Genomic DNA, 12,739 nt, shown 5'->3' with positions numbered 1-12,739 from the left:
TGGGCCCACACTTATGGGAGGAAGGCAGAGGGGGCACAGGGCAGATAATGGTCATTGAACGTAAAACGAAAAGGTTATAATGAGGGTGAGGGAGCACAAAGGAGGCCCACAGGGTGGGATATAGCCATCAACCACGGGACAGTGTGGAGGCTGGTTTGATGAGGTGGTGACCACCACCACGACTCTGAGTGACCACCTGGATGCGGAGGAGATGAGCTGGGGAAAGGGTGGTGGAGAAGATGACCCCTACCTGAGGCTAGAAGGCTGCCAAGTGCCAAAGAGTTTACAGGGCCAAGATGCAAGGGAGAGTAAGAAGGAGAGCAAATGTTTTCATGCAGTGTTCTCCTTAAATTTTAATTTGAATTTAATTTTAAATTGATGTTATATTTCAAATTATTTTAAAATTAAATTTAAATTAAAAAAAGAATGCCTGTATGCATTTTCAGGGTGACCTTTCTAGGCTGTCCGTGACCTAGATGGAATCACACCTCCTCCAGGAAGTCTTTCTTGATGCTCCACATCCCACTCTCCATTCCTCAGCATTCTCTGGATACTCACAAATTGTATCTTAATTTCAACCTAGACCCTCTTGTTTGATGCGGGGATGATAGTAGCTCCAGCTCCACTCTGAGCTATTGGAGGACAGTATTCTTGCTATAGAATTCCTCCAATTCCCCTAATAAATTCTGCTCATAACACTCACCAGCTAAATGTATAGTTCCTGATGACTGACTTAAAAAATGCTAGATTGCCTGCTAAAAGAAAATGAAAACATCATCTCTTATTATAACATATTTGAGATCTCATTTTCTCTTAACCAAATCTCCTCTTCATTTTTAGTTAGAAAAAATAAACTCTTTAGAAATTGCCTCTATGTCAATGGATGTTGCTGTTGTTGTGTTATTGTTGTTTGCTAAGTTGTATCTCACTCTTTTGTAACCCATGGACTGTAACCTTCCAGGCTCATGTGTTGATGAGATTCTCTAGGCAAGAATACTGGAGTGGGTGGCCATTTCTTTCCTGATACACATATCAATGTATGAAAAGTTGTAAACCTCAGATACTTGACTTTTCCAAGAATTCTGAAGGAAATCTGATTGATTTCCATAGAACTTCCAAGTATATAGAAAACTTCTGGAATCATTTTCACTTTTTCCTTCACAACAGACTGGGCTTGTATTTTCTACCCATTTCACTGGTGAAGATGCTGACATAGGGAGAGAACAAAGGTGAGCTCAACAAACCATAGGAAAGGAAACATGCCCAGACTACCTAACATCAGATTCACTCTCATTTTACTATAGTACACAGGCTCTTATTTTTTTGTTCAAGTTTTACTTTAAAAGCAGATACAACAACGTCTATTTTAAAACGTTAGCTGGAAAACCTAATGCAATTTGGAAAGACAGGCAGGCATTGTGGCCGAGTGAGAAAACGCTGTGTTGTCGTGGGGGACCGAGCACAGATGCATTTCTTATCCTTTCTTCTCTCTCTCTTTTTTTAAATATTTTATTATTGTTATTTTTGTGTGGGGGTGCAGATTTTGTTTCATTTTCTTTTTCTTTTTCCTGGAGTATAATTGGCTTACAAGGTTGTGTTACTTCAGGTGTATAGCAAAGTTATTCATACACACACACATGCACACACACACACACACACACATACACACACAAACACACATATATGAGTGACTGAAAGTTGCTCAGTCTGTCCAACTCTTTGCAACCCAGTGGCCTATACAGTCCATGGAATTCTGTAGGCCAGGCCAGAATACTGGAGTGGGTAGCTATTCCCTTCTCCAAGGCATCTTTCCAACTCAGGGGTCAAACCCAGGTCTTCCACATTGCAGGTGGATTCTTTACCATCTGAGCCACTCAGGAAGCCCAAGCATACTGGAGTGGGTAGCTTATCCCTTCTCCAGGGGATCTTCCTGGCCCAGGACTCAAACTGGGGTCTCCCACATGATTTCCCAGTATACACTATATCAAGATATTGAGTATAGTTTCCTGTGCTATACACTATGGACCTCCCAGGTGGCGCCAGTGGTAAAGAACTCACCTGCTAATGCAGGAGATATCAGAGATGCGGGTTCAATTCCCGGGTTGGGAAGATCCCCTGGAGAAGGAAATGGCAACCCACTGCAGTATTCTTGCCTGGGAAATGCCATTGGCAGAGGAGCCCGGCTGCCTACAATCCATGAGGTTGCAAAGAGTCAAACACAACTGAAGTGACTTAGCATGCACATATATGCTAGAGTCTTCTTTCTCCTCATTCAAGAATTAAAATGGTGGAGCAAGGTATTGTGCTTTCCTTAAGCCAATTTCAAGGTGTTGCAAAGAGCTATTTATGAAGGAGCAAGAATGGTAGAACCACCTGTAGCTTTTAAATCAAAAGGTTCAAACCTGAAGATCAAACTCACCATTGAGTACACAGTGCTTTCAAGTAAAGAGGGAATATGGAGAGAAAACTCAAGAGGAGAGTGACCAACAGTTGGCACTTAGGTTTCAAAGAGATTTACCAGCTGGGAAGGACTATGGGATTTGAGGTGAACAGGCTGAGCTGGTGGTGACAGCACCGTCCTGAGTCATGCTGTGTTCTGGGGGAGAGACAAGGGCTGGGAACCCCTGAACCAGAGGGGATTGGTCCTGGCTTTGATCCAATAGTTCCATGGAGACAGCACCTGGACTGTCATGCAGCTTTGGGCTTCGTGGTATGAGAAGGAAGGGCAAAGACTAGAAGGCATTCAGCCAAGGGGGACAGGGATAATTAAAAGAAGAGTGAGATTACCTTTCATGGACAAAGACCGACTGTACTTACTCTAAATGACAACAAAGGAGACCAGGAAGATAATTGAAGGATCCTAAAGATCAAAGGGCTAGAGGATTTGCTCTCTCTTTGGCACAAAGCTCTAGAATTGCAAAAACCAGAACAAATGTAGGATGGTAAAATGCAGGTTGTTTAAAAGAAACATTCTTAAAAAAAAAACAAAAAACTGGGATGTTAGCTTAGGAACAACTCAGAGTTGAGGGACCATTCAAAATCTGTTCATAAGAGCTCAAAAAATGTTATTTGGAGGGGAGAAACCATGTATGGCCAGTAAAAGAATAACTTAGAGGATCTGCTAGCATAGATCATCATCACTTACCATGACAATGTGACATAAAAATTTTTTATAAAAGCAAAAAGAAAATATCTGTTCTGATCAGTCACGTGTGCATTCTACAACCAGAGCTTTGGGAATAGAAACAGGACCCCTAAGATTCTTACAGTCATGATAGAATACAGAGTATCTCTTTGGAAGAAACTCTGGCATAAGCTTAAAAGAGAATGCAGGTATATTTCTAAATGTGTAAACTCAGGGCTATTGAAAGTCACATTACAAGAGAACAGATTGATGGGGAAGAAGACCACTTTCTGAGGCCAAGTCCCGCTGAATTAACTCTATAGCTGATCTCAAGAAGAAAAAGGAGACAATAATTTGTTCAAAAATACATGTCCCATTCATTTTATACATCCCTTCATGTGGCCGGTCATTTTGTAGTGGACCAGGGAGCAGGGGTATTCTAACAAGTACACTGCACGCTGACGTCTGAAAGGTGGCTAGGAGTTAAAGAAGGTGAGAGACAGCAGATGAGAAGGCTGAGACGCAGAGCAGGACCCAGGGCAGAATCAAGAGGAGCCCAATACGGCTGGAGGGCTCTCAGGTGCGAGACGCAGAAACCCAGAGCTGACAACCCAGGTCAAGCTCTTTTTGAGCCATACAGAGGCTTTTGAACATCTGCCCCAGACAAGCAGGGGAAACACTGAAAGCTGTCAAATAGAAAAATGGTGAGATAAACTTGGTATTTTAGAACAATGGTCCTGGCTAATAGATGGAGAATGGATGACACGGATAAAGACTAGAGACAGAGAGATAAAATAAAATAAGAGTTTGTTGCAGAAGTCCAGAAAAGAAATGATGAGTGAGAGAGACGGACGGTGGTGGTGGATTGGAGGGACTGAACAACTTTGAAAACTATTGTAAAGGAAGCACGCAAGGGCCTTGATGCTTAATCAGGTGGGCAGATCAGTAAAGATGTCTAGGTTTCTCACTTAGACATTGAGCATGGATGTCAATGAGAGAACACTGAAATAGAATAAGGATTTAGGGATGGGTAGGTGCCTCTAGCGGTAAGGAACCCACCTGCCAATGCAGGAGATGCAAGAGATAAAGGTTCGATCCCTGGGTTGGGAAGATCCCCTGGAGGAGGGCATGGTAACCCACTCCTGTATTCTTGCCTGGGAAATCCCATGGACAGAGGAGCCTGGTGGACTACAATCCATCAGATCACAAAGAGTGACACGACTGAATCGACTTAGCACCCGTGCACAGAGAGAGAAAAGTAAAGTCAATTTGACACTATTAGGGTTTTGGGGTTCTGGGAAATAGGCCATCCTCAGGTGGGACTGTCATTACATCTGTGAATGGAAAGGTCCAGGGTGTAAGGAAAAGCAGGACTAGAGAAAGACCTTTGAGAGACATCAGCTTGTAAGTGGCTAATGCTGCCTGGGGAGCAGATGGATGGCCAAGACACAATTATGATCATGATATTTTTAAATGACATATGGCCAAGCTTGAGGAACACCAACATGTAATGGCTAGTAGAGGAAGACTGTTCTGGGGAGGATGGAGAATGAGAAGCACTGGAAATACAAGAAGGAAGCCAAGATCCAGGGGAATAGATGTGACGACTGAAAACTCCATGGACAGATGAGTGGGCTACAGTCTCTGTGGTGGCAAAAAATTGGACCTGACTTGAGCTCACACATACACACTATGACATGTCAGGCTTGGTTGATACAGAGATCAATCAGACAAATATAGTTTATTTCACTGCCCAGAGAAGTCAGGAAGGCTTCTGAGAGAAAGTGACAATTGCTGTGTCTTGAAGGGTGAACAGAAATTGCTGTAAAAGAGGTCACATACTTCCCGAGGGACTGAGTGTGCCAAGTCAGAGTGTTGGCTCAGTGTGACATGTTTGAGGCATGAGAGGCAATTGCCTGTTGCACGTCCAAAGGGTGAAAGGATGTTTGGTGAAGGGCTGTTTGAAGGGACAGGGGATGTACCAGGGTCTGGAGCAGGAGTCTGTGCTAAAGGTGGGGGCCCTCAGAGCATTATAAGAATGTAAGGAGTATATCCTCCTGGTCTAGAATCACGTGTTTAGTAAATGCCCTGGATGCTACAGAACTGTACAAAGAGGAGATTTATTTAAGAAAGAGAATCGATAGCTTTAATATGAATGCGGGAGACGCAGCAGTGAGGGCTCCCTGGAGCTGGGAATCACCGGTGATGTTGTGGACCTTGTCTTGTGCAGCTGTGTGAAGGACTCTGCAGTTCTGAGAAGATAAGAAAAGGCCAGGATTAGAGGCTGGTGAATAATTTAGTTAGAGTGAAACTGACTCTGACAATTGTCACCCATACAGGTATTTCCGTAAAAATGTATGCAGGAGATCCAGGTTCAATCCCTGGGTTGGGAAGATCCCCTGGAGAGAGGAATGGCAACCTACTCCAGTATTCTTGTCTGGGAAATTCCATGGACAGAGTAGCCTGGAAATCTACAGTCCACAGGGTCACAAAGAGTCAGCCACGACTGAGCAGCTTGCACTTTCAAAAAAATAAATTAATAAATAAGCCATTAGGCAATAGTGTTGACTGGATGCTAGGAATTAGTAGGAGATGAGCAGACCCTTAAATCTTGGTGATGAATTTTTATTTGATTCCCTTAAAATTGGACCAGAGATGCCAAATCATGGCCCAACCTCCCTAAGCATCATGAGTGTTTCAAGGTCTTCGGTAGGGAGGCAGCTGCCTTATACTGAACATCCCTGAGTTCTAGGAGCATCACCCATGTGATCAATCCATGTTTATGCTGACAATGAGGTCGCCCTCACAGGGGTTAATTAACCTGACCTTGGTCAGAGTTTAACAATGGCTGGGTTGAATAGCCCAACTCATTCAGGCTCCCAAGGGGCTGTTTCTTTCTTTATATCTGCACTCTCTTCACTCACTGATCACATTTAGTGAAAGTGAAAGTGTTCGTTGCTCAGTTATGTCCACAGTCATGTCCGACTCTTAGTGACCCCATGGACTATAGCCCACCAGGCTCCTCTGTCCATGGAATTCTCCAGGCAAGGATACTGGAGTGGATAGCCATTACCTTTTCCAGCGGATCTTCCCAACCCAGGCATTGAACTCGAGTCTCCCGCATTATAGCAGATACTTTACCTTCTGAACCACCAGGGATCATACATAGAATTGAGCATTTTCCTGGCAAAACAGTTGGCTAGCCCTACTGCTTTCTGACTTTTTAGCTGCTGGTTTGCTAAGGACCAAAGGAGAGGCTACACATTAGTGGTGTGAGGTAGGAGGAATCAGTACCTGCATCACTAGTATGATGGTTCCTGCTGACAGTGATGAAGACCTCACCTAGGTGACTGGTGAGGCTTTGCTCTAAGGATCTTTGATTTTTATCAAGGAATATGCCTGCATTTGTTCTAGAAACTCCCATAAAAAAGCTAGGACAGAGGTAGCAATTGGAATGGGATCACAGGTCCTTCTCCCCTCCCACTCCTCCATATTTACTGAGCGCTTCCTGGGTGACAGATGGCATGGGGCATCCTTCTTTTTCTTCTCAAGGTGATCAGGCGGTTATATCCCTATGGTACAGAAAACAAAAAAGAGGCTTGAAGACTACGTTTTCCCAAGGTCACGTCTCAATCTAGGTCTCCATAGAAGTAAGTGTATCGCTCTGAATAATCATTTACACATCTGTCTCCTCTGTGATAGAGTGAACAATTGACAGGAGAAAGCTTCGTCTTCCATCTCAGAGGCCCCAGTGCTTAGCGGTTTGGGGGCACGTAGCGCGGGCAGCTGCATAGACAGCCATGAAAGGCTACTATTTGTCAGGCATTTCATTGGGCCCTAGGGCTCCAGTAATGATGTTAATCACTCTTGGAGAGTTTGCTCCCCCTGATTTTGTGTTGCATCCATTGTTCAGTTTTAATCGTCTCTCCCTTGTAGGGAAGGTCATATCATCCTTGTTTTTGTGAATGTAGAAACTAAGAACCTAATAGTTAAATAGACCCACCTCTGTTCACAGGGCTTGCTAAGTGGTAGACAGGAAACGGAAGCCACAACTTCTGATCCTTCATCCTAAACGATGTACCCATCTATCATGTAGCTGCCAAGATGAATTGGGCCCTATTCACAACTTCAGGGTGATGCTCATTTCAGAAAGGTGCTCTTGGAAGATAAACTGAGGGATCTGTGCCCCCTTTCTATGCTGCTTGGGGTGGATCTGTGGGTTCCAGTCAAAAAATCCACATGTTTGAAAGGGATTAAATCTCTACTTGGAGAAAAAAAAGTAACTAGGTCTCAGACCTATCTTGAGAAATGGTTAAGTCATCAAGAAGTTGACTGCTTCTTTGGTGGTCAATGGTTTCCAACTGATTTATTTATCTCTTTTTACCACAGGAGTTAAAAAGAGGCTGCCAACCAACCCCAAGCAGAGATGGTCCAGGAGATCTTGGATCTGTGTGATACCCTGGCCATAGCACCCCTGGGGAGAGACTAGCGATAAAGCAGTGAAAAATGCCAGTATGGATGATCACCATAATTGCTTTCTGGAAAGCGACAAATCTAATTCCCAGTAAAATGTCATTAGAATTTGCCAGGTCCTTTGATGGGGAAAATAAAATACCCTTCCTAGAAATTTCTCATGCTCTGTGGTTTCTAGAGAGATTCCAATGACTGCAGGGAAAGATAATGTGATGATATGATTTTGGAACCTATGTTAATTTCCCTGCTCCATCAAATGTCTGTGGACTGTTCATAGACAGTAAATTACAAAGCCCAAGCTGATTTTCTTTTTTAATTTCTATGAGAATGATGTATCCAGGGACACTCAGTCTGAGTTCAGTCCTGCCTTTTATTGAAGTTTATAAAGTTCTGACTTTGTTGCCTCTACAATGGGGCTAATACTAGAATTTTCCTCATAAGTTTGTCGGGAGCTTTTCACGCTAGTCCAGGTTGAGCACTCAGCCTTGTGCCCGGCACTATAAATGTTAGCATTGATCCTGACTGTAACACTTGAACTGTTTCTCTTCTTTTTCTTTAGGCTGGGGTATTGTGACTGAGCTGGTTTTACTTAAATAACTCTCTTTCTTCTGTGTCATCACTTCCTTACTGGGCTGATTGATTGACTTGCTGTGAGTGGAGGACTCTCTAAAGGTAGTTTGGTGAGCTCACCACACCCGACAATGCTCGGGGGTAATTTCTAGTGCTGGTTAAGTGTCTCTGGCCCTGAACTTTGTGGAGAGAGGATTGGCTAGTTGGGTGCTGAAATATATAGTCAGAAGACTCAATTCCTTTCTTGTAATAATTGAAATCATTTCAATTCATTTCTCTCTAGGTTGGGCAGAAACATGCTTTCAGTAGTGAGCAAATCTGGAGGGAATCCATTGACCTGAGCAGTCATATAATGCGTGAAGTTAATGGACAAAAATGATACTCATCTTCAGTTTATAATAGCATTTTTTTCCCGCAGCATCTAAACTTAGGGGCAGCCAGGGACGCTATCAGAGCAACAATAGAACCACTGGCAGATATGTGACCTTTGTTGTTTCTAACAATTATTGGATCTACGGTGAAATAAAATAAAAACCAACCCAAGTTTTGACACTAAGATAATAAATTATAAATTATGGAAGTCTACGCCACCGATGATCTTGTAAACAACAGGCTGGTCTCTTAGCAACAGACCAAGGAGATCAGGCTGTTGATAGGAACAGAGCAGACAGGACTGTTTTGCTGTGCTTGCTGCACAGGACCAGAAACAACATTTTAACACCCGCCTGAGGCCCCTTCTCTGCCTAGGACTTCTTTCTTTAGCGACCAGCCTGGGCCATGAGCAAAAAAAGTTGTCCTAGGATTTCAGAGTCTCTTTATCACCAACCCAAGTGCCAGGTCCCTTGGAGAGGATGAAAGAAATACAGGCTTAGGAGTCAAGGGGTGGGACAAGGATGCCCTACGTGCAAGTGAGGGAATCAGAAACGAGGACGAAGGAGAAATAAATGCATTCTCATTGGGCGTTGTCTGAAATTAGAACTCTATAAATGGGGACTCCCCCCCCCCACCAACTCTTTTGATTTTTAAAATCTCACTTAGGGTGGTTGTCATGAAGAAATTTAGACAAGACTTTGACAATGTGCCAAAATGGTTTATTTTTAAATGTTGTTCCCAAAAGCACCAGAATATTAAGTTGGAGCAAATGTTGCTTGGAAGAGTGGAGGGGTAGTGGTCACACAGACTCTGGAGGGAGGCTGGGAGGTTTGAGGTCTGTAGACTTTAATTATCAGAGGTGGTCGGGCTAGATGATTCATTTGCTTGGAAGCCTTTTTAAAAGTGTATGTGTGTGTGTCTTTCTAAATTGCAGTCTTTTCTGGGTTGGGATGGAGAGAGAGAGGTTTTCTTTAATTAATTAGATGTTTACCTGGAACATCTTCCCTCAGTGGTTTAGACAATCACCTGCCCACATGTTAGGAGTGAAATGTGATAAAGTCTCTTGGAGTGTGATTTTCCTAAAGAAAAAAAAAAATCTTAGGATATTTAGTAGCAAACGGCCTCTCACTTTGTGATGGAAATAGTGAGTTCTATGTTATCCATCCACGAAGAGATGGACACAGACGCTGACTCAGGATTTTAAGAACACATCACAGGGACCACGTGACCTGCATCTCCCTCCATAGGGCTGACTTCATGCAGTTTAATTTTTCAGCATAAACATGGTTGACTAAAGTATGATGACTTGGGGTGTATTTGGCGTGTCATTTTAAACTTTCCATACATGTAAATTTATCTCTGTCAAAGAAAGAGAAAATTCTCTGCGGTTCCCCAGGGACCTCATTTTTTTTTTTTTCCAGGCTCCCTCTGATACCATGAAAGGTGGCTTGGTGACATCCAAAGTGATTAGCTCCCGTCCTGAGGTTTTAGAATGTATTTGTTCTTAGCAGTCGTCTGCTGGGATGAAATTCTACCCGGCGTAGTGCTCTGGCCCCAGTGGAGAGGGGCTCTGGATATGTCAGACACCCGGCCTGGCCCCCTGGGTCTGACCCCCTTCGCATCCACATCCCTAGCACGCAGGGCAGCTCCCGCAAAGAAGGTACAGCTCCTTCCTGCTACAGTCAGGGCCTCAGAGCCTGGCGATGTCAGCTGACTTCCCCAAGCATCGTGCCAGAGCCCAGATTCCACTCCAGGACCGAATGACCTCAAGGCTCTCTCCACCACTGGCCTGATGGTTGCCCTGGGGACAGGTCATTACCAGGCTCCCTACCGGGTACACTCTTGCTTTTTCTGGCCTCCCCCCCCACACCCTTTTTTAATTAAAAAGAATGTACCATCATGCATTATCATCAAAACCAATAGTACACAAGATAAAAAGTTAAAAGGTTAAATCTCTCATCCCCTGTCCTAACCCCCCAGACATGTCACTCCCCCTAATATCACAGCAGATCTTTGTTGAACTAAATTTTCATTGTTTGCAGGGGAGTATTTCTGAACAGAAAGAATGTGATCCCTTTTCTTCTGTTATTTGTTTATAACAGGCACATTTCGAGGAAATGAGAAGTAACCCTTATCTTTGATGTGTTTTAGTTTCACTTATCTTGTCAACACACCAGGGAGAGGGGGTCGAGCTCTTTGAATCACCTCCCCCACCCCCGAGCCCAGTGGGACTCTGAATCACCTAGGTTGGACTTTTCAGAACCCACCAACCTTGAATCCATGACACGAGGAGCCAGAGTTGATAACTGAGCACTTCAGCGGTTCCGGTCAGCTCTGATCTCAGCAACATGAGTTCTCCCCTTTCCCGGCTGGATCAGAATCCTGCCTCAGGCTCCCCAAGGGGATGTGTGTGCACCGTTTGGTTGGAGAGAAACCCAGCGCAGGGCTCGGCTGCTTGAGAGGAAGACACAGAACAATGAATGAGCCATCGAGAGAGGCTCAGGCTTCCAGGCAAGACTCCTGGAACTCAACAGACACATGCACCACGAGACAGCCGTCGGTGCAGCCCCTCGCTGCTGGGAGAGAGTGCAGGGCCGCTTCTCCTCTCAAGAGGCCCGACTGTAGCAAAGACTGTGGGGAGGATCTCCCACCTAGCGGCTCGCAGGCCTGTCTAGTCTCCGAGATGGTCTAAGTGGTCCTGCGTTGAGTGGGGAAGCTAGCAGAGAGCAAGACCCTTCCTCTGCAGCTGGTTTCCTCTGGGTCCCAGGTCCTGCTCCCTGCCCGGCCCCGTGTGAGCTGGTTTTAACGCAACCCCACCAGGCTTCCTGGCCCCACAATGCAGCACCCCGGCTGGCAGGCGTTCAGCTCCACACTAAACACTTGGCCCCGTTTCAACACGGCTGCCAAGATTTGGCAACCAGAGAGTTGCAGGGAAGCAGCAGGCTGCTAAACCCTTTCACATTTTTAATTAGATCCACACACCCATGTCTTTGAGCTATCATAAATATACAGATGACATAGAGAGTATTATTCCTGATTAGAGAGAGAGAGAGAGAGAGAAAAAAAAAAAGGAAGCCAAATCTCGATCATGGTCTATCTTACTTTATTAGAATAATTGACCTATCGCTAGCTGGGGGGGATGAAGAGGAAGAGAGAGGGGAGAGCTATTTGCTTGAGTGACACTATGTCTTGATGCCGAGAACCTCCCCAGGAATCTGAAAACACAGGTCTCGGTCTGCCTTGCTGTCGTCCTGGGCTTTGAGAGCATCACCAGAAGAGGGCATTCTTGGCAGTCACTCGGCCTCCGGAGCCCAGGAACTCGAGGGGTGGGGGGTGTTCCAGGAGTTGTTAAAGCCACCCCCACCCCGTTTCTAGGTGATAGCCTCACCACCCCGCAGAGCTCTGGGGTCAGCACCTCTGCCTTACAAAGCCGTCACTTTTGCTTCAATGTGGCTGTGATATGTTTTTGTCACTTTACCACCTCTGCTGTTTTGTCTCTGGGTATCCTTCACTGTAAAATAACATATAACTGCTGCCTCTTATTTTTTTCTAAATCTCTTGCCACAACACATACACCGGCTTCTTTCACTCAGAACCCAGCTTCTTCCACTCAGCTCGTGGGCGATCCTGCAGGCCTGGGAGGGCTGAGCCAGTCGAATCTCAAGTCTTGTCGAATCTTGAGTCTCATTGTCCTGGGCTCTGACTCCAGCTCTGTCATATGGCTTCAGACACATGACTTCTAAGCCCATTGCTTTGGTTCCCTCATCTGAACTATCTCAAGCAGGTCTGACCTCAGAGATTGTGGGGGTTAAATGACATGTGTGTTAGGCTCCTAATGCTGAGGGCTCCCCACAACTGCACCTGATCTTTATTATTGTTAGGAAGAAAACACACGGTAGTACACGTGCCTTTCAGAGGCTCTCGGACCAACCACAGGACTCCTAGGTGGAGTCTTCATAGAGTTCTCCATCCCTGGCTGTGCCCCCTTCCCTGTGTAACAAGGACCGCCTGTGTGTCTCAGACAACCACCTCTGGCTGGATTAGCTGCTGCGAGTTGAAGGCAAATAGGGTTTGACTCAGGCCTCCATGTGGGGAGGCGTGTGCTTCATTTTAAAACATGTTAAGAAGGAAATGAAACACTTGATGCGCCAGGAAAGGAGTATCTCTGGCTGTCCCATCTGAGAGCACGAAGTGCACAGA

At 45.0% G+C, this 12,739-nt stretch overlaps 3 long non-coding RNA genes across 4 annotated transcripts in view; 2 read left to right on the top strand and 1 right to left on the bottom strand.

Moving 5' to 3' along the window:
- LOC139038688 (uncharacterized) overlaps positions 1 to 12,739 on the top strand; it is a 58,419-nt gene that overhangs the window by 2,373 nt on the left and 43,307 nt on the right. The gene's annotated exons all lie outside the window — the stretch shown is intronic.
- LOC139038689 (uncharacterized) lies at positions 4,095 to 7,751 on the top strand. The gene is made up of 2 exons (XR_011491755.1): positions 4,095 to 6,774; positions 7,514 to 7,751. It is a non-coding gene; the product is annotated as an uncharacterized lncRNA (long non-coding RNA).
- LOC139038687 (uncharacterized) lies at positions 5,226 to 11,413 on the bottom strand. 2 transcript variants are annotated; one of them, XR_011491753.1, is made up of 4 exons: positions 10,811 to 11,413; positions 9,531 to 9,618; positions 6,623 to 6,696; positions 5,226 to 5,376 (listed from the first exon to the last, which is right to left on the bottom strand). It is a non-coding gene; the product is annotated as an uncharacterized lncRNA (long non-coding RNA). The 2 variants fall into 2 exon arrangements; XR_011491752.1 differs by lacking the exon at positions 9,531 to 9,618 and having other exon boundaries at positions 10,811 to 11,403.

The sequence above is a fragment of the Odocoileus virginianus genome, chromosome 16, assembly GCF_023699985.2.
Source record: "Odocoileus virginianus isolate 20LAN1187 ecotype Illinois chromosome 16, Ovbor_1.2, whole genome shotgun sequence".
Taxonomy (NCBI): Eukaryota; Metazoa; Chordata; class Mammalia; order Artiodactyla; family Cervidae; genus Odocoileus; species Odocoileus virginianus.
This window is presented reverse-complemented; position numbering and strand designations above follow the sequence as displayed.